Here is a 23,185-nt window from a genome sequence, read left to right as displayed (position 1 = left end):
AGCTGTGCTGTAAATAATGAGCAGTGTTCCGGAAGCTGATATCGAAATTCATCAGTGCCAATTGCCAAGGCAAACTTGACACCACAGTCAGGGAGCCGTCAGCATACACAAAGGTACTCTCGCTACGTTCCATACAAAGGTCAAGAAAGTTACAGAAATAGATCAAATCCAGATAGTTTCCTTAGGAAGCAAATGAAGTCCAAGTTGAAAATGGGCCGCCGCACTAAGCCCAGGTGGTGAAGGGTTCACATCCATCAGGAAAGTGACAGGTAGCGTAAAGTTAAACTGCCGGAGCAATAGCCAAAAGTGATCTCCAGAAAGTAACAGAGACGAGGGACACACCCATACTGGCAGTCAAAGGAGTCATTGAAGGAGGAGGCATAGGATGGGTTGTCAGACACGGCAGACAAATGGCATGAATGGCTGAGGACATCATCACATTGGTATGACAGCAATAGTTCGGCAGCTTATGCATAGAGACTCTGGCTAGTGTAAAAGGTGCCAGTAGCCAAACAGATTCCACAATTGCAGACTGTCTTTAGACAGCGTAAGATGGACAGACATGCAGATACGTAAATGAAACACCAATAGTCTAATTTTGAACGGGCAAAGGATTGGTACAAATGGAAGAGGGTGGTCAAATCCGCTCCCCAGGAAGTACTACTTGGGACACATAGGTCACAGCGACTGAGTACAGTGGACAGCCAGGTAAGGCATTTGGAAGGACTGAGATAGTTTTCTATCAAGCAGGAGCCCCAGGAATTTCACAGTTTTAGCGAATGGGAGAGCAATGTGCCCAAGATGTAGAGATGGTGGAAGAAACTCACTGCACTGAAACTCACTGCACTGCCAGAAATTCATACAAATGGTTTTGTCAGTGGAAAAACAAAAACCACTGTCGGTGCTCCATGAGTAAAGACAATTGAGACATCGCTGAAGACTTTGCTCCTGGACACGAGTCTGTGGAGAACTGCAATAGATTGCAAAATTGTTGTTGAAAAGGGAGCCGCAACTGCCTGGCATTGGACAGTTCATAATAGGGTTAATGGCTATTGCATAGAGGACAACACTCAGGACGGAGCCATGAGGCACCCAGTTTTCCTCAATATAGGTGTCCGACAAGGCAGAACCAACGTGTACCTTGAATATTCTTTTTAAAAATTCCTGAAGAAAATGGGGCAGGTGGCCTCGGAGGCCCCACATGTAGGGAGTATGAAGGATGCCAATCCTCCAGCATGTGTCATAGGCTTTCTCCAAATCAAAAAACATGGTCATGTGCATAGATCAAATCCAGATAGTTTCCTTAGGAAGCAAATCAAGTCCAAGTTGGACATGGGCCACCGCACTAAGCCCAGCAAAGCTGACGTGACCGTCAGTCATTGAGAGTTGGTGTAAACCACTTCATGACCTCGGTACATATCAAGGATCAAGAGGAATGGACAGTGGAGGGCCACATCGTGAACTGCCTCCTTTGGGCCATGTGAAAGATCCAGGTGAAGCCACAACCTAGGTGCATACCATGGAGGTATATGCAAATGGACCTCAAGTATAGGTGGTAAAAGCAAGGACTCCAGTTCAGGTAGAAGGAATTGGACACACCATTTCTGCATGACATGGCTTGACAAAGTGATGAAATGGACAACTGCAGTAGTTAGCATATTGTGATACTCAAGCCACCATACCAGCCAGGTAAGGATCATACATTACATCACCATGTGAACAGAGGTGGTGAGAGAAATGGGGCAGTAGTTAGAAGGATGTTTTTGTCCTTACCGCTCTTGGGTATGGGGTATGACAGTTGTTTCATGCCAGCATATGGGAAATGTGCCATCTGTCCAGATGCAAGTGTATGTATGAAGGAGAAAAGAGCTTGCCCACAAGAGAAAGGTGCTGCAATGTCCAAATGTGAACATCGTCCGGCCTGAGGCGAAGATCGGGATGAAGTGAGAACGTGATCTAGCTCCCTCATGGTAAAGGCGACATAGCAGGATTCATGATTCTGAGTGGAAAAAGGTGTCATCTGAGCCACCTCCAGTTGTTTCTGATGGAAAAAGGCAGGATGATAATGAGTGGAGGTTGAAATCACTGCAAAATAGCAGCTTAAGGTGTTGACAGCAATAGAGTCCACAATGACATCATCTGCTATGGTCAGGTTGGAAATTGGGGAATGGACCATGGTCCCAGAGAGCCATCGGAGGTTGGCTCACAGATCACATAGAGGAAGAGGGAGTTGAACTGTTAAAAGAACTAGTAGATCCAGTTAGCCTTTTTTCCACTGTGTACACAACTCTTTATAACAAATACAGTTCACTATTGTACAATGATGGTTAAAAACATGTACAGCACGTCTCTGCACACAAATTGTGTCATGGCACGACTCAGTCCACAGCACGGTGGTGGTGATGTTTGAGGAACGGAACATTCTGTGGCACTAAGGACAACATTTGTGAGGCATTCTATCTGGTCACTACAAATGGGGAAATGTTGTTCATTGGAGGTTGCCAGGGAGGAGTAAACCCTCCAGTTGACCTTAGAAAGCTGCCAATTGGGTTTACACATAGGTGGGATAGAAGTCAGCAAACAAATAGCACGTGGGATACAGTCACTTGAGTACATGTCAGAGAGAACAGACCACTCGAGACAATGGGCAAGCTGGGCAGTGCAGAACGAGAGGTCCAAACAGTTGGTTTAAAAAGGGGGGGAAGGTACCAAGCTGCTAGGTCATCAGTCCCTTGTTCCGAATAAAACAATGCCACAAGGGTGAGAAAAAAACAAGCGAGACTGACAATAAAAAATGTAGAGAAAGGAAAATGACAGAAGGGCAACAAACACTTAAATGGACAAAAGGGGAGAATATAACCACAGAAACACAAGAAACAGGTAGAAGAGATTAAAACGACAAAACAGATTACCAAGGTTGGCTGACCATGAGAATAAAAAAGAGAAGCCAGCCACTCTGCAACACATTAAAACCTCCACCCTAAAAGCATTAAGGTGGAGGACACAGAGGGACAAAGGACATGCACTAAAACTTAGATCAAATGATAAAACCCAACCTCACGAATAAAACGTAAAACTAAATTAGCCAATGAGGTGTTGTCAGATAAAATTAGCAGCAACTAGTCCAGTAACCGAATATTTCATCACAGGGCAGTCAAAGTGGGACAGAGCACCAGAATGTTCTGCATACTGAAGACTATGCCATTCCATCTCCCAAAGCCAAAAAATGTGGCGGCATAAACACGAATGCAGGTCAGTTATTGAAATGCTGATCTCCAAAAGCGGTTTCCATACAGCCTGTTTGGCCAGCCTGTCATCAAGTTTGTTGCCTGGGATTCCGACATGTCCTGAGTTCCACAAGAACACCACTGAATGACCGGACTGTTCCAGGGCATAGATGGACTCCTGGATGGTCCCTACCAAAGGATGACGAGGGTAGCAATGGTCTATGGCTTGTAGGCTGCTCAAGTAGAAGAAACAACTCCCCAGGGCATCAACGGATGTGCTCAAGAGCACAAGATACAGCCACCAGCTCTGCAGTGAAAACACTGCAGCCACAGGGCAAGGAATGCTGTTCAATATACCCTCCCTGGACTTACGCAAAGCTGACATGACCATCAGCCATTGAGCAGTCAGTGTAAACCACTTCATGGCCTCGGTACCTGTCAAGGACCAAGAGGAAGGGACAATGGAGACCCACATCGTGAACTGAGTCCTTTGGGCCATGTGAAAGATCCAGGTGAAGCCACAGCCTAGGTGTATACCATGGAAGTGTATGCAAATCGACCTCGAGTATAGGTGGTAAAAGCAAGGACTCTAGTTCAGGTAGAAAGGATTGGACACAAACTGCAATTGTAAGCCTTGACCTGGGCCGCCGATGCAGGAGATGAACCACCATGGGTGGGAAAAGGAAATGGTAATTAGGATGTGCAGGAGAACTACAAACATGTGCAATGTAACTGGGAAGCAGTTGTGCATGCTTGACCTGCAATGGAGGGAGTCCAGCCTCCGCCAGAACACTGTTCACCAGACTCATCCTAAAAGCTTCTGTCACTAGTCGAACATCACAGTGGTGGACTGGGTCGAGTAAACGCAATACTGAGGGCACCGTCAAACCATAAACCAGACTCCCATAGTCAAGGCAGGATTGAACAAATGCTCTGTAGAGCTGCAGCAGTGGAGAGGATCTGCACCCCAGATGGTGTTGCTCAGGCTGTGGAGCACATTGAGGTGCTGCCAGTACTTCCACTTAAGCTGACAAAGGTGAGGAAGCCAAGTCAATCGGGTGTCGAAAACCAGTCCTAAAATCTATGTATCTCCACTATAGTGATGGGACCATCAGTAAGGTAAAGTTCTGGTACCAGTGAATGGTTTAACGCCGACAGAAATGCATAAAACACGACTTTGCGCCCGAAAACTGGAAGCCGTGGGCTAGAGCCCATGACTGCGCCTTGTGAATGGCTCCCTGTAGGCGCCGCTCAGCAACACTAGTACTGGCGGAGCAGTACAAAATGCAGAAGTCATCTGCATCTGACTGAACAAAGATATGAATTTTTGAAAATGAGATAATTCACATTACTCTACAACTGATCTTATGGCTGTTGCCTATTCCTGTCTGATAGTGGCAGGATATAATCAATTATTATTGAAGTAAGGCACTGAATTAAATACAAAAAGTGGAAACATCACTGAAATTAACATTTATGTTATTCTGACATATTTAAAATAAATATTTTCAATTAACAACCTTCGAGGTGCGACTGTTCCTAAACCTGGTGGTGAATGTTAAGATCACTTATTTTTTTCAAACAGCTTCTGTGATACAGAATAAGACCTCCCAGTTGCTGTGTTAAGTTCAAGCACTGAAAGTTTCCTTAAAAAAAATTCATTGGTATCCAAACATTGTTACTAGTAGATTTCTTGAATGATGTTATTGGCCAGCAGGGTGGTAAAAATTAAAAAAAAAAAAAACATCATTGTTTTACAAACTTATTCTTTCAACCTCTGCAAGCCACCACTGTCCATCATACTCACATGCCACTATGTCATTCAATGTTGAAGACAGAGATTTAATTTTACTGACACAATGATCCTCAAATTTTGGTTTCTGATATTACATAGCATCGAACTAAGTTTTCTTCAATGCCAAGGAATTTGTGGAAATGCCTTGTTACTTTTACTGCTATACAGTTTTCAAATCTGGTTTGAAGTGTTGTTTTCATGTGCAGAACCACTCCTTCCTTGATCAGAAAATAGGTAATGCCTTCAATATTATCCTTGCAAAAGACATACATGTCCTGTACTTTGAGAATTTGGTCTTTGTAGGCTGGCTTTACTTCATGTTTTGTTGTACCTCCTACTCCATCACATGCATTTTTACTATGGTGAGATGCAAAACAGTGCCATTCAGCCTCCAACCCAAAATCTACTTTGTGGTTGCACAGATTCTAAAAATTCTTTTTGTTCTTATACTGACTACCACTTCCATCTGAAAAGTATATCAGCCTCTCAACCTTGGGAAAATTTTCTTTTATGTAATTTATTACATACTTTTGAAACACATGTGCAACCAAAGTGTTGTGCTCCAAGTAGCCGCTTAGAATGCAAATTTAAGAACTTCAAACTTCATCTTTCACTTTTTTTAACACTCTAAGCACCAAACCCATAAAATTTACGGGCCTAGGATCATGCGAAAATCACTAGATCTGTAAAATTTACAGGTCACTACCTTTAATTTAATGCAAAACACTGCAACATTATTTCGATGGGTTTGGCCAGCGTTATACATTTTACAGATGTTTAGTAGCAACATGCGTTCATTGATGGAACAGCAGTGTTGTTTACGACACCGTAATTCATGTTAAAACTTATCTTGGGGTTCTCAGTCTTCCTTACATCATCATGTTATTTCATGTTTGTAATCATGTCTTGGCAGGGTTTATCAGACGCAGAAATCACAGATTTGATTAATGATAGTGGCACTCTGGATAATGTAGAGAGTGATTCTGACGATTCTGAATACAATGGTGTGTTTGAAGGTACGTATGGCATATCACTGCTCATAATTGTGCAGTACACAAATTTCTGCTGAACATGTCTTCTATAAGAGATATATGTAGTTACATATATGTGATATTCCTTTTAGAGAGCGAGATCAATGACAGCTTGTCTTCAAATGCAGACGAGAATGATGTTGAAGGTGTTACTTCAAATCCAGCAGCTGCGCCACATCCAAAAGATGTTGACTGGATTAAATTTGACACCTACCGACCTCTGCCTGTCAACACTACATCCAGGCAGATTCCAGTGAATATTGATGACTCAAGTTCTGTACTGGATTGCTGTAAAGTGTTCCTTACTGACAGTGACGAAAAAGAACTCAAGATACAGACAAATTCGTATGCATCACAGACAATCCAGAAGAAAAGAAGAGGAAATAACATGAAGCCTAATTAAGTTTTGAGTTCCTGGAAACCAGTGACTACAAGTGAGATGAGGTGTTTCTTGGGTATGCTTTCCACATGTGTATTTCAAGAAAGCTTAAAATTGTGGACCACTGGAGCACTAATCCTGTTCTTAGTTGTAACGTCTGTCGCCAAGTTATGAGTCGTTTGCGTTTTACTCAGATACTGTCGTGCTTGCATCTTGTTGACAATTCTAAACAGAAAAAAAACCAGGTGGAGATGGATTTCACCCACTTTATAAAATTTTACCGTATTATAAGAATTTGAAGGAGGGATGTATCAAGGCATATCATCCCTCAGAAAAACTGACAATTGATAAAGGCATATGCCCATTTCGAGGTCATGTGAACTTCCATGTTTACATGCAAAATAAGCCTCATAAGTATGAACTGAAGGTTTATGCTGTTGCTGAAGCCAGTAGTGGCTATGTTGTAAACTTTGAACTTTGTGCTGGTAAGCATATTGTTGACAATTCTTCATCCGCTATTTTATTGCGATTGTTGTCTGTCTAAATAACAGTCATACTGTGTATTTAGACTGATTTTAATCCAGTCCAGAGCTTTTTCAACGACTGCCTGATGAAGGTACTGGAGCTGTTGGTACTGTGAACAAATGTAGGAAAGGACTGCCTAAAGATTTAGTATTTAATACGCTGAGAAAGGGCGAAATGTCTTTTCGGCGTAAAGATAATGTATTAGCAATGAAGTGGAAGGATAAGAGGGACATGTATACATTGTGTAAAAGGCATCACACCACATTTGGTACACATACTAAGAAAAATGGGTCTGTAGTAATAAAACCACTTCAGGAACTGGATTACAATCTGAATAAAATTGGAGTGGATATCGTAAACCAGCACCTGCAGTACAATCCATTCCAGCATGGAACAGTGAAATGGTGGCAAAAATTATATTTCCATCTGCTGCTGATGGGAACATCAAATGCTTTTTGGCTGTACAATGCGCAGTGCACAACAAGAAACTAACAATAACAGACTTCATAACACTGCTTGCAGCTCAGCTAGTTGAAGATGATACACTTGAAGTCACACAAAGGAATGAAGGAACTGTAGGTTGGCTAACAAAGAGACATTTTTTGCAGTACATACCTCCAACTACAAAGAAATATGCTGCTCATGTGTGTCATGTGTGCAGTGTTGGGAGCAAGAAAGAGAATAATGGCAAAGCTTCTCGCACAGAGACACGGTACGAATGTGAACAGGCTGGTGTTTCACTCTGCCTGGAACCTTGCTTCAAAATTTTCCACTTTTCAGCCAACTGGCTGTTTTGGAACACCGTGCCAGCGTCCACAAATGGGTAGACCATGTTGCAGCCGTGATCTCACATGCTGCTGCATTGTCAATCCCACGGTCATCCGGTCATCCCAAGAGGCGTCCTGTCCCTTGGTGGACCACTGAGTGCCACTCAGCCATCCGCGCCCGCCGTGCAGCACTGCGCCGCTTCAAGTGCCGTCCCTCAGCTGACAATCTTGCGGCCTTTCGGGTGGCAAGGGCCAGAGCGCGGCGAGTGATTAAAGAGAGCAAACGACGGTCATGGCAATCGTTCTTGAATTCCATCTCTCGCTCCACTAGTTCTACGAAAGTATGGGAAGCCATCAGGAGGATTTCCGGGAAACTCAGCCAGCTACCTGTCACGGCATTGCTGCATCAGGGATGTCTCCTCACGGCGCCGAGAGACATTGCCCAGACACTGGCCATGCATTTTGCGGAATCTACCGCCACTATTAACTGTGATCCAGATTTCTGCCGCTACCGCACTGCCATCGAAACGGGTCACTTGGACTTCCGGTCTCTAAATTCTGAACCCTATAACTGCCCCTTCACAATGTGGGAACTGGATTCTGCGCTGTCTGTGGCTCATGATACTGCGCCTGGTCATGATCAAGTCCGGTACAGCATGCTGCGGCACCTGTTGCTGCCATCCAAGGAAGTTCTCCTGAACTGTTTCAATATGACATGGTTATCTGGCACATACCCTGACTCGTGGAGGGAGGCAATTTTGATTCCCCTCCTCAAACCAGGGAAGGACCGAACGCATCCCAGTAGTTATCGGAGTGTTGCCTTGACGAGCTGTGTTGGGAAGATGTTGGAACGCATGGTCAACCGCGGCCTGGTTTGGCTGCTCGAGACCAGGCAGCTCCTTAGCCCCTCTCAGTGTGGCTTTAGGAGATGTCGTTCCACTATAGACAACTTGACCCTGCTTGAGGCCGCCATCCAGCAGGCCTTTCTACGTAACCAGCATTGTCTAGGGGTCTTCTTTGACATTAATAAGGCGTATGACACTACTTGGCGCCGCCTTATCCTCAATCAACTCCATGAGTGGGGCTTTCGTGGCCGTCTCCCCATCTTCATTCGGTCCTTTCTTTCTCACCGCCTCTTTCGGTATCGGGTTGGTAATGTGCTATCGGATTTGTCCGTGCAGGAGAATGGTGTTCCTCAGGGCAGCGTTTTAAGTGTCACCCTCTTTGGCGTTGCTATTAACAGTATCATGTCCACTATCCGGAGTCCTGCCCAATGCTTCTTGTTTGTGGACGATTTTGCTGTTTTCTGTTCTTCCTCCAGTCTTGTCAGTGCTAGTCGGCAGTTACAGCTTACGATAAAGCGCTTAGAGGCATGGACTGCAAAGACAGGTTTTACCTTTTCTGCAGACAAATCTGTGTGTGTTCATTTTAATCGTTCTCGGCGTCTTTTTACCTCCCCTGAATTGCGTCTGAGGGACACCGTTCTTCCTTTTAGAGACACTGTGAGGTTCCTGGGCCTCACTTTTGATTCCAAGTTGTCGTGGTTGCCTCACCTTAAAGACCTCAAGGTGCGGGCCCTGAAGGCACTGAATATTTTGAAGTGTCTGAGCCATCGGTCCTGGGGAGCAGATTGGGCACGTCTGCTGCAGTTTTATAGGGCTTTCGTCCGATCGCGTCTTGACTATGCTTGCACCGTGTATGGGTCAGCAAGGCCTTCGTATCTGAAGATCCTTGACGCAGTACACCATGAGGGTATCAGGCTGACCACTGGTGCCTTCCGTACCAGTCCCATCCCCAGCCTGTGTGTTGAGGCAGGGGAACCACCGCTCGCCATCCGGCGGAAACTCCTCATGGTGCGACGGGTGTGTCATTTCCTTGCCTGTCCTACCTCCCCTGCGTACCCTACCGTTGCCCGACCGCCTATGGAACGTCTCTTTTCCAGTCGTCCCAGGGCAACAAAACCATTTGGGATTCGTGCCAAGCATTTGCTTGAGTCCCTTGGTGTGGAGCGTGTGGCCCCCCAACGACAAGGTTTTACTCGCCTGCCTCCCTGGTTGCTCCAGAGGCCCAGCATCCTTCTAGACTTGTCGGAGTACCGGAGGAACTGCACTCCGGCGTTTGTGTTTACCTCCTTATTTTACGATATTTTAAACCAGCATCCGGACCATGTACCTGTATTCACAGATGGCTCTAAACAGGGGGACTCTGTTGGTTGTGCTGTTGTTTTCCCTGATCGAGTCGTCAAGTTACGGCTTCCTGCGGCGTTTACCATCCTCGATGCCGAATTGTTTGCAATCTTGCGGGCATTGGAGCAGATGAGATGTGTTACCAGTCTTCAGTTCCTCATCTTTTCTGACTCCCTGAGTGCCCTTCAGACCATGCAACACTTGTACCCAGCGGATACGGTCGTCCAGAACATCCATGATGCCCTACTCCACCTGCAACGGCAGGGGAAGGAGGTTTCTTTCTGCTGGGTGCCGGGGCACGTGGGTATTAGGGGAAACGAACTGGCGGATGTGGCTGCCAAAGATGCATGTTCCCTCCCTCACGTTGTTGAATGTGCCGTCCCCCTCCATGCTGTAACCTCCCTTTTGCGTTTTCGTGTTATGCATCAATGGGAAGAGGAGTGGTTGGCAGTTTCTGACAATAAGCTGCGTCTGGTAAAGGCCACTACGCGACCATGGCGTACGTCCTACCAGTCATACAGGCGGGATGAGGTTCTCCTCACTCGCCTCCGCATTGGACACAGTCCCTTCACGCATGGTTTTTTACTCCGGCGGGAGGACCCCCCAATCTGCAGTGCTTGTGGCGTCCAGATTACTGTCCGCCACATTTTACTTGACTGCCTTTTATTCTCTGACCAGAGGGCGGTGGTTTCCTTGCCACTGGATTTGCCCTCTATTTTGCAAGACGACGCAGCGACTGTGGTTAAGGTCTTACGGTTTTGTGTCCTGTCCAATCTGTTGCCTCGGATTTTAGGGAGAAGGTTTTAATGTGCTGCTGGGTGACTGGCTCACCCAGGTTTTAGGTAAGAGGTCCGCCAGTCACGATTACCTCCTTGTTTCCCTTCGGTATCTGTTCTCTTTTCCTTGTGTTTCCTTTCCTTTTTTAGTGTGTTTCTTCTCCTCTTATTTTGCCTCTGTATGTGCGCATTTGGAACTGCATCAGGCCTGTGTCTTTTAGCCGTTCTCCTTGTTCGGCGTCTGTCTTCGTCCCTTCACCGCTTGTGTTCCTGTTTCTATGCGTTTGGGCGCTGATGACCACGCTGTTTAGCACCCGTAAACCTCAAACACACACACACACACACACAAAATTTTCCACACTAAAAAACAATATGATTCTGTGTGAAATTTGTATTCAATTATTGTAGACTGACAGAAAGATGTTATCTAGTAACAATTGCATTCTCTTATCCGTATGACTTTTCTAAATTCTTAAAAACACCTATGTGATTTCTATAACTGTACCTTAAAAAGCTGTGCATTCCAAAGTAGTTTCTTTTGCGCAGAATTAAAGATGAAAAAGAAGCTTCAAAATGGTACCAAATTTGCCACAATCCAAAAAGTAGATTTTATGCAGTGATTTTCTATATATTGACAAAATGGCCTGGTTTCTATGGAGGGGTACATAAAATAGGCCTGGTACAGAGGGTGTTAAAGTAGAAAAAAAATGGATGCACTGTTGCCCGGTCACTGACCCAGTGGTACTCTTGTATAGCACCCTGAATCACAAATGTAAAATTTTCTGCGAAATCAGCTAGCACTATGCATCCAGTTTCATGAAGTTGTACTTTATTGTCTTTCAAAAACTAAGTTGGGATTTTTGAAACATAGTGGTGACTTTTGTAAGTTATCAATTAAAGATTTCAAGTTCTCTTCCTGAGATGTAACCACTATTATCATTTCTGCCCTGTCAGTTGGGACCCACTGTTTGAAGGTAATATTGTGGCATTTCCTCATCATATTCATGAAACAATTCAATAATGGTTTCCTTATCAGGACATTTGTTGTACAAACTCTTCATGCATAACTGTTAATGTCACACACCATTAAATCTAATAACACTTTGTAGTTAAGATCACCGAGTTTTGCACCCGCAATCATCATTTTGACATTTTGATGATATGAACAAACACATACAGTGTGTGTCCCTGAGGATCCTGCCAAAATGCACCACTTAGGGGAGGTCACAAAATTTTGACCTTCCAATTCTGCATTCAGGATGAGAATTTTTGAATGCTACATAAAGTTCATTAAAATTTGACAGCACTAGTCATTTCCGCTTTGTTACTTTAACTCCATGTATAACAACTCTTTTGCTATCTTTCAACCTGGGCACATTCTACTGTTTTCATCATCTTCAAAAAACTGCTGGCTCTTTTTAACTGTTTCTTATACTTACTCCTTTCTCTTTCACTCCTTTCTCTTTCCTAAAACTGGAAGAATGCCTTGCTCTTTCACTAACTTTAGGGTTAGTTTAACCAAACAATGAGAAACATTGAATTCATGCACTATTTTTTCTCTTGACCACGAGTCAGGGAGCAAATTGAAAATTTTAACTTTTTCCTCTTTAGGTGTCACTGAACATTTAATTTTTAATTTCTTTATTAAGCTCAAATATTCAGTGTGAGATGATGCTGGTGGTAGGTTTTCCTCTTCTTTAGAAATAATGTTGGTATCTGTATTATTAAAGCGATTCCAAGTCTTTTCTAATTTTGTCTTGAATTTGTTGTACCTTATTTTCAGTAGCTGCTTTTCTTTTTCTGCTACTTAATTTTATTATTTTCGAAGCAAGAGATATGTCTAACTTAGAACAAGCAAAATCCAATATGTTAACAGCTTCCTCATTAGGAATATAAATGTCATTAACAAGGTTACATGATTCAGGTTCTGGAATCACAACAAATATTTATGAGTAACAATTTTGGCACAGGGAATTTCCAGGAATCACGTTATGTTTCACTTGGGAAGCTGTTTCACTCTCACATAACAAGGACAAATGTTCAAGTTGTATTTCCCTCAAACCTTTAGTAATAAGCTTTTTATGAACTTTAAGTGGATCACAACACTTTCTTCCGAAAAGGTGGCTGTACTTTAGAATATATTTCTTCTCATGATACTCACACACTGATATTACAGAACTTACTCGAAATTTAAACAAACTAACTTCATCAAAGTCATTGACATTTATCAAGTTTTTTGAAACTAAACCGTAAACTGTTTTGTGACACTTTTTACTTGCTATCTGTCCAACAGAGCACTGTTCATCCATGTTACTGCATTCCAGTTAACCTCTAAAAATTAATTACAAATTACAAACAGAACAAAGCACATAACACATTCTACACTCTTGATGGAGTATGCACATCCACTCTAACAGAGGTTTCAGGACAGACACTACAACAATGCCACACCCAGCGATAATCTACTTCTACAATGCCACACCCAGCAATAATGTACTTGTTAATGACAATAAACCTAAACGTTAATGGGCATTTTTATTACCATAGAACAAAAGTGAAGGCTCCTATTGTTTAATATTGCATTATTAAAAATAAATAAACTAAACGAATAATGGATGATAGTGCTAACTAAATATATGTCACAAGGAAACAATAAACCATTTAAATAGGCAACAGCCATAATCAGTTGTAGAGTAATGTGAATTACCTCATTTCCAAAAATTCATATCTTTGTCCACAGTCACATATCAATGTTGAAATTTTTACAGTATGTTACTATCATATAGATGTATAAACTGTGCAAAAATCATTTTTATATTCAGTCCCACCTGAGATAACTAACACCAAACTTGACAAAAAAATGAAAATTTTCAAATTTCAAAAATTAATAGAAAATTACGGAAACATTTGTAAGTGTTCTTGCTCTATATGAGGCTAGTAGTGTATGATATCTAGCTGTAGGAAAAATCAGACACTCATCAATCACTTGTTGTTTGTTCTTTTTGGGCCTAAAGAGTGACTTTTTGAAAATTTAGATACCGAACTTTGGTCATTTTGACTGGTTATTTTTGAATTTAGGGTATTTTGTGTAATAGACAATGTTGTAGTGGACACTTTTCTAAAAATAAATCATGTGAACTGCAAAGTTGTAACTGAACCCAGTGCAGAGATATTCAAATTTTCAGTAATGGCTCCAGACTGAAAAATCGTCGCACAACTACAAATAAAAATGGCCACCATCCAGTAAAGGTGCAAGATAAATTATTTTAAAAAAACTGCTTTGAACTTCTCAAATATAGAGTAGTCACATATAAAAAAATTAAAATATTTAAAAATGATCAAACAACTATCACTGGACCACTTCATATGGATTGACCCTAAAAATAGAGATATGCTGCTGGACCCCATTTTATCGGATATGGAGGGGGGGGGGGGGGGGGCTGCCTCTGAGACCCCACTTGTATAATGTGGCAAGAATATGATGTCACCGGGTGGTGTCATACGCTTTTCGTAAATCAAAAAAGACAGCAATAAGGTGTTGGCATCTCAAAAAGGTTGTTCAGATGGCAGCCGCTAGGGACACAAGATAATCAGTGGTAGAGTGACCCAGGCAGAAACCACCCAGGCACGGGGCCAGTAGGCACATGACTCCAGGACCCAACCCAATCAATGACACATCATATGTTCCAACAGCTTACAAACAACGTTGGTAAGGCTGATGGGCCGATACCTATCCACATCAAGCAGGTTTTTGCTAGGTTTGAGCACAGGTATGATGGTGCTCTCTCGCCAGTGCAATGGAAAGACGGGATCACACCAGATCAGGTTGAAGATCACAAGGAGATCTCACTTGTAGTCAGATGAGAGATGTTTAACCATCTGACTGTGGATCTGATCTGGCCCAAGAGCTGTGGTGGGGCAATGTGAAAGGGCAGTGAGGAGCTCCCATTATGTACATGGGGCATTATAGGGTTCACTGTGGCGTGTAGTGAACAAGAGGACTTTCCCTTCCATCTGCCATTTGAGAGTACAAAAGGCTGAGGGTTAATTCTCCAACGCAGAGGCACAAGCACAGTAATCAGCAAAGTGCTCAGCGATCGTGTTTGCATCAGTAGATAACATGCAGTTCATGTTAACGCCGGTAATACCTATTGGAGTTTGGTACCCAAAAATTCATTTGTTCTTTGCCCAGACTTGGGAAGGCGATGTATGGCATCCAATGGTTGAGACTTATCTCTTCAAACACTCCTGTTTCCTTCTTATGATAAGCTGGCGATCGTGGGCATGGAGCCGTTTAAAGGCTGTGCGGCGCTCCAGGGAAGGGTGCCGCTTATGCCGCTGTAGAGCTCGCTGATGCTCCTTAATTGCCTCAGCGATTTCCAGCGACCACCAAGGGACTGTCTTTTACCAGGGGCACCCTAAAGGATGAGGGATCGTGTTTTCCGCTGCAGAAACGATCGTTGGAGTTACCTGCTCAACCACCACATCAATGTTACCATGGTGACAGCAGAGATGAAAGTGTCCCAGTCTGCCAGCAGAGATGAAAGTGTCCCAGTCTGCTTTGTTTAAAGCCCATCTGGGCAGGCGTCCGTGCGCCTGATGCCAGGGCAGCAGCAGGAAGATAAGGAAGTGGTCACTACCACACAGGTCGTCAATGCTCTCCAGTGGATAATGGGAGAAGATCAAGAGATCAATGGCCAAATATGTGCCATGTGCCACACTGAAATGTGTGGAGGCACCTGTATTTAAGAGGCAGAGGTTCAGTTGTGACAGTAAATTTTCGACATCTCTGCCTCAGCCAGTAAGCATGGTGCCACCCCACAAGGGGTTATGAGCATTAAAATCTTCCAAAAGTAGGAAAGGTTCAGGGAGTTGTTGAGTCTGTGCAGCCAATGCATTCAGGGGCACTGCACCTTTTGGAGGAAGATACACACTACAGACAGTTATTTCCTGCGTCGTCCTTTTCCTGATGGGCACATCTTCAAGAGGGGTGAAGGGGCACAGGTTTACTGCATACTGAGTTCAGGACATAGGCACAAACTCCACCTGACACACTATTACAGTCATTACAGTTCTTGCAATATCTCCTATAGCCATGGAGGGTAGGGGTCCGCATTTCCGGAAACCAGGTTTCAAGAAGGGCAATGCAGAAAGCAGGTGTAAAGTTTAACAGTTGCCGTAGCTCAGCCAGGTGGTGGAAAAACGACCACAATTACTCTGGAGGATGCCATTATCATGAGGTTGGAAGACATGAAGCATGCAAGGAGACAGGTTAAGGCCTCAGGGTCACTTGCTGCCACAAACTGAGTATTTGTAGCCATTTCCGTGGTGGATGATGCATCAATGAGATCCATGTCCACAGGGGACACTAAGGTCTCCACCGCATTCTCAGATGCAGAATTGATAGGGAGTGGTGGTGTTGGGGCCACCAAAGGGTCCTGTTTCTTAGCAGACTACTACTAAGTTTGTTTGCTCTCTCACTTCTCTTTATGGGCTTGCTAGGAAGATTTCTCCGAAGCAGTTTCAAGTGTGGAGGAAGACCGTGAAGCTCTTCGGCTATAGTGATGTAGCTGCAGCATATGTCAACATCAACCGAATGGGGTGTAATCTTCCAAATTTACATTTAGCCTCTGTGAAAGTCAACCGGTCCAGGGTTTTGTACTCCATAATTTTCCACTTCTTTTAGAGAACTGGGCAGTCTGGCGAGCAGAGGAGCGTTGCTCTCCACAGTTGATACAAGTGGGAGGAGGCGCACATGGAGAATCTGGGTGCAGTGGGGAAGACATGTGCTCGACCTTCCAGCACTTAAAGCACCGCATAGGGGGAGGGACATATGGTTTAACATCACAGTGATAAACCATCACCTTGACCTTTGCAGGCAATGAATCACTCTCAAAGGCCAGGATGAAGGCACCAGTAGTAACCCTGTTGTATTTGGGTCCCCGTAAATGCACCAGATGAAATGAACACCCCCACCATTATAAATCGGCATGGAGCTCATTGTCAGACTGCAAGAGGAGATCACGATGGAAAATGATCCCCTGGAGCATGCTGAGGCTTTTATGGGGAGTGACAAAAACAGGAATATCACCCAGCTTGTCACAGGTGAGTAATGCTCGAGATTGGGCTGGGGATGCTGTCTGACTCAAGACTGCGCCGTTTCGCATCTTTGACAGTGCTTGCTGTCACTTCTCCAAACTTATTCTCAAAGGCGTTCAATGAAAAATTGAGGCTTTGTATTCCTCCCATGGTGTAGCGACGGAGGGAAATCATTTGGGGTCATACCTATCGGCATTGTATTCAATCTTGCCTTTCTTACAGACTGCTGGTGCCATATGATCACCAGCAAGAGATGATTTAGTCTGCTTCATTTCGAGTCATCCGCCCCGATGCCACCCACTCCGATCAGGGGCTCTCCCCACCATGCACTACCCAGCCACAGCAAAGAGCAACTGGCATGATGGCTGTTTCCGGGAGTCCTGATGCCCCAGGAAGATAGGCATCTACTCCTTGGAATACGTGGAGAGTTTACAGCTCAGGCATCAGCAGTGTGATCCCTATGATGGGGGCTACCACCAAATGGGTACATGTCAGCCCCACCACAACGGACTGGTTACCATGCTGGATATTGGGCGCAGGGAAATACAGTATTGTCATGGTGGCAAAAAGGACAGAATGTGATCGAAGATGACATATCCTGGAAAGTAACCTCGCCAAATAGTTCAATCGCAGGTGGAGATGCAGAGCCATGACAAGAGATTCAGGAGATCGAATCTAAGAGCAGTATGATAACTCATGCCCCACATAATGTGTCTTTTTCCCATATGGCCCGTACTTCTGTAGAATTTTGAAAGTGGCAGGTCAAACCATAGAATGGGACTTGAACTCATACAGCCGAAAAGTGTGAGACTCCTTTTAGTTGCCTCTTACAACAGGCAAGAATACCTTGGGCCTATTCTAACCCCTGGACCCACAGCGCAGGGCAGTCCAAATGGGAATAGGTGTGTATGAAGTGAAAGAAACATAGGTGTTCCAGCATTAGGTTGAGTTGATTAAAATCAGCCAAGAGGGCACCTCTGACACATTTTGGAAGGGCCCCAAAGGTCTTGATTTGCATTAAAGTAGCGAGCTGGAAAAAAGGGTGAAGGAGTTGGCCAATAAGCTGGAGGAAGTCTGGCCTGGTGATGAAATAATGAAGGGACATAGACATTACAAAGAGAAACGGTGAAAGGAGGAAGGAAAATGTGAAGTTCAACAGCTTGCAGCCGAGTGTTCAGTGATATTATTTTACTGAACATCATTCTAGATGAGCAGCATGACTCCCTCATGAGAAGAAAGTCATCCTCGGGGAAAGATAAAAGTGCATCGGAAGGAAATGCAACAGATCAAAGCAGAAGTGAGGACGTAATTTTGTTTCCTGTAGGCAGAAAACAAGTGGACACTGTGATTCCAAGAGCAGCCATAATTCCTCCTTCTTGGATCAAATGCCACGAAAGTTCCATCGGAGGAGAGTCACAATGGGGAAGGGGAGGAGGGAAAAAATGAAGAGTTGTCACCTCAGCAGCTGCCGAGAGCCAGCCTTCGAAGACTCTGCTACAGGGCGCAAAGGTTGGAGGATCCTGTTTCACAAGATCTACAGAGTTGTCGGCATTCTCACTGGATCAGCCTGCAAATTCCAGGGCAGAAAAAAGGTTTGCGGTGACTGTCGAAATGGAAGTCAGCCAAGTGAGGGTGTCATGTGGTGACACTGTTGAAAAGGATCTCTGAATTGCCAAAGGAGACAACCATTTGCCTCTGAGAGGTGGGAGAGAGGGGGTAATAGCATGAGCTGTAATTCTGTAATGTGCACAAGTCTGTTCACATTTAAGCTAAAATGTTTTTAAGCTTATTGCATTTGTGTGGCAATGATTTACGTGAGTGATGCATTGAATATAACCATTTTGTGTGGTAATGGTGCTTTGACAAGACTTACAACACAGAATAAAACATGACACTTGTTAAATCACAATGAAGTGATCTTTACTGAAAACTAGGTTCTCACTGTCCTGCATTCATAACCACTGCAGCATCACTTCATAAATGGAGTCATGGCTGAGCATTATCTTCTGCAGCAACACATATCTTTAGAAGGTGGCAGGTGAGAAATAGAAAACCTGTGAGATATAGTTGATGCGGAACATCTCTAAATATAGGTCTCATGTGTACAGCCCGGCTATTGCATCCAGCTACCTGGGCACAGCTGTCAGAGCAAATGGGGTGTACAGTGTCTTAACAAGCCTTTTTCGACACAATTATGCAATGCTCCTTTTATCACACACACAATTTCCTCCACTATGGGTGACTGGTGGTCATTCCTGGAACATGAACATAGTGTCTCACCATATTTTCCTCATAATGTACATGTTATGTATTCTTACATTTATGTTATAAGAGCATAAAATGAGGGGTATCAACTATCAATACCGTCATCCCTTGACACAATTACGTAACAGATGATGTAATACATGTGCAAACAGGAAAAGGGAATGGTGACAGTGTGGGGGTGAGTTAGTAAAGACAGTGGATGTGAATACGACAACTTGACTGGATGCTGTTACGTCAAAATGAACCAGTTACAAATTTTTGAAATTCTGGTTAATGTGTTTTATTTAGACCATCTCCTGTCTTTCATACACCAGAATGATGTATATTATACACATAAACAGGAACAATTTATGATGTTGGCACATCTTGTTTCCCTGCAATTGATATTTCTCTCATACGGAAAAGCAAATTAAGCAAGGAGTCAAGACAGGAGCCCAGCATGTTCACCAAGTGACAGAAGTGCTGATGAACAGTGATGTGAACTTTTAAACTTGTTCAAGTGATGAAAATATGCCATCATCAGACATATCAAATAGTGAAGGTAAGTTAATTAGTAGGATTATACAAAATTTAAGTGGCTCAATAATGAAATGTCCATCCTAACCTTTAATTGTTAGCTACTGTCGTATGCCAAGTGAACCAACTGCTTGAAGCAACAAGATGCTGCCATCTATGATTTAAGCAAAAAATCAAGTAACGATATACAAACCGAACTCAACACAGAGCATTACATGAAATTCAGCAAAATCTAGACAACTCAGAGATATGCTTTAATGAAGTTTGTTCAATCTGGCATATGAGAACTTATAATAATTGAAATCAGACTTATCATGAAAGTACTATTCACATTTCATCTAAAAAATGCAGTGTTGCTGTTTCTTAGGTTACTCACATGTTACAAAAGCCATTTTCATCAATAAGCTTTCAGGACAATTGAATATTGGTGTTACATTAAGAACATAAAATTAAATTTCTCTTTGATTTTATTTCAGGAGATGCTCATAAAACCACAAGCAGGAAATTAAAGAAGAAAAGTTATCCTGCTAGGCTAAATGGAAGGAGGATGTAAGCAAAACATGAAAAAACAGCGGAAAATCCTATGTTTCAACAACAGGAAGAAATGTACTTGATGAAGTATTTAAAGAGTAGTTTTGTAAGTGTGGAAAAAAAAGTTGAGATAAAGTCCCTACAGAAGATCAAAAGCACTTTTTTGACTTGTATTACAAAGACAGAACTATCAAAACACAGAGCATACTGCTCAGGCAATCTGTGAAATCAATGCCAGTGAACGACAGAAGTGTGAGTTATGAAGACAGCAGAAGACATTTATAGCCTACCTGAACTATTACATTCCTACAGATTCAGGTGATGTGAACATATTCAAAGATATGTTTGTCAGATCACTGTGTACTGACAGTGCTCAAGTGCACAGAGCACACAATGGGATGTACAGGATGAAAGGGGAGACATTAACTACATAATAAATTCCCAAAGGAAATGTACATTCCTTTCCTCACTATAGAAGCCACTACTGCACAAAAGGCAGTCCAAATAAAAATTCGCCACAGACTCTAAATTTAAGCCTTATGTACAGACTACACAAACAAAAAATGGCATAAGACAATTTACAAACTGAAATTGTCTCTCAAGCTTTTCATGAGAAAGTTTTTAGAACAGAATTCAATATAGGATTCGAACCACCTCAAAAGATACTTGCAGGAAGTGCAATTTGTTTCAAATTAAAATACATTTCAGAAGAAGAACTTCCTGATACCCCAAAAGCAACTCAAGATGTACAAACAGAGAAGGAACACCATCAGTGGCAGGTTGATCTTGCACAAAAAACCTTGAAAAAGAGACATTACATAGGGTAATGAATGGAGAATGTGTCGTACTTTCTTTCAATGTACAAGAGAAGCTTTCTCTTCCAAAAGTGCCTACTAGTGTTATTACTATAAATACCAGCTTTCTTGTTTCAATTTTGGCATACATGATATGGCTACATGCAAAGGTACAGCTATTTGGCAGTAGGTCGGGGATCCAATGAAATAGGCTCTTGTCTTTTCAAACTTTTTGACTGAGCACCCAGTCAGTGGAAGAGAAGGTCATACTGTAGTTCACCTCATGTGGAGCTCAAAATATGATGTACAAAGCCTGTAAGCCACCTGATGTGTTTCTTGCAAAATCCTAGCAAGCACATCAAAGAGATCATCAAAAGTTCAGAATTTCAGGGTACAAGTATTTACCACATGATACAGACTTTGGACACCGTGAGAACAAAATTAGAAAACATCAACATGTTTACCACCCTACTGAGCTACAAAATGTAATAAATACTTGCAGAGTTAAAAATCAAGCACTTGAAATGGTGGAGATGGAAGCAAAAGACTTATTCTTTAAAACACATTACACCTAATTAACCCACACAAAAAGTTGGAGGTCATCCTGTACTATGGATGAATATGAGATGTATTTATAGCTGGCAACAAAATCCAAATGTGATGGAATTCAGATGCACTCACAATGAGGAAATGGAGTACCAGGAGGTTAACTTTACAAAAAGGATCCGAGGCCAAGCAGCTCAAGCATCCGATCTCATGCATCGGCTTCCACCCGTGACGTAAGGGTGTTGTGGTGTGTGACGACATGACAGCGCGAAATTTGGTTTGTGAGTGTGACGTGTTTGTAGATGTCGTTGTGTTGTGGTTTGTTGTGCCCTCTGGTGGTATATTCAGGGTTTTCGTTTGTTTGGTGTATCGGGCTCAGTTTGCTGTTGCTCGGTGTCGAGTACTGTTGGTGTATTTTTGAAGTGGAATTCATTTCAGTGAGTTAACGGTTTTGTGTGAAGGTTAATGTAGTGATGATCTCTGTATGAAGTGTGGTATTGTTATTAAATTTAATCGGTTGTTGTTCTTTGTTCAGGAATGGATATGAAAGATAAGATAAATGGTTCTCGTTTGAGGGCTATGATGGGAGACACACCTTTAGAGCTGATTAAGTTCCTGCAGCTTTTTGGCTTAATTGCTGAAGTGGTCAAGTGCAGTGTGTGCCGTGAAGGAATGAAGTTGGTTAAAGTTCCGGCCTCTCGGACCAGGGACGGTTATATGTGGCGATGTCAGAAAGATGACATATGGGGATTCCATACGGCGCAGTACCTGGTTCGAGAAGTCTAGGTTGGGCATGCGGAGATTGTTATTTGTTATAGGTCCCCACAGCGTTTTTGCGCGCATGAGACTGGTGTGAGTGAGAGGAGTGTTCTGGATTGTTATTCTTTTTGTCGTGAAGTGTGTTCAGAATTAATTAAGTACATGGGTAAGTTGGGGGGGGGGGGGGGGGGGGGCGGGCATGGGGTTGTTGTGGAGGTGAACGAGTCACAGTTTGGGAAAAGGAAGTATGGGAGGTGGAAGTCTGTGGCTGATCTTTGGGTGTGTGGAGAGGGGGGGGAGGGCTGTTGTTCCAGGAGGGGTCCCGAAAGTGTTTTTAGGGTTGTGTAAGGGAGGTCCAAGGCTGAATTAGTGGGGTTAATTGAGGAATATATAGAGCCGGGGTCCACAATAGTTTCTGATGCTTTATCTTCGTATACGGGGTTGGGTGAGAGGGAATTTAATCATTTAATAGTGAATCATAGTTTACAGTTTAAGAGTTATGAGACAGGGGCTTGTACCAATACAATAGAGGGGATGTGGGGGCAGTTAAGTCAGTTCTTGGGGGCGGTAGGGGGTGGGAGGGGGGGGGGGGGAGGGGAAAATTCGCTCTTCCAACCTTCAGTCTCATTTAGATAAGTACTGTTGGCGGAAGAATGTCCCAGAACTTTTTTGTGGTAAGTTTTTATTTTTTTGTTTTCGGTGTATGTGTTGTGTGTTGGGGTCTAGGAAAGTGTTTCATTGAAGTTTGTGGCTGTGAAGGTTGGTATTGGGAGATGTTTTTGAGTTACATAGGTAAAGGGAAGAGGTCGATCCCAATTTATTGGATCGGGAGTTGCTGCAGGTCTATATAGGTCAAGGGAAGTGTACGATTCCAGATAATATTGTGTTTAGTGGTATTTGGTGAGTTTTGTGATGACGATTTTTTTTTTTCATCGTTTTGTATGGTGGTGGCTGTCTAAATTTGTATACATTTATGATGTAAATAAAAT

This window comes from Schistocerca gregaria, chromosome 6 (assembly GCF_023897955.1).
Source record: "Schistocerca gregaria isolate iqSchGreg1 chromosome 6, iqSchGreg1.2, whole genome shotgun sequence".
In the NCBI taxonomy this organism is placed as follows: domain Eukaryota; kingdom Metazoa; phylum Arthropoda; class Insecta; order Orthoptera; family Acrididae; genus Schistocerca; species Schistocerca gregaria.
This window is presented reverse-complemented; position numbering follows the sequence as displayed.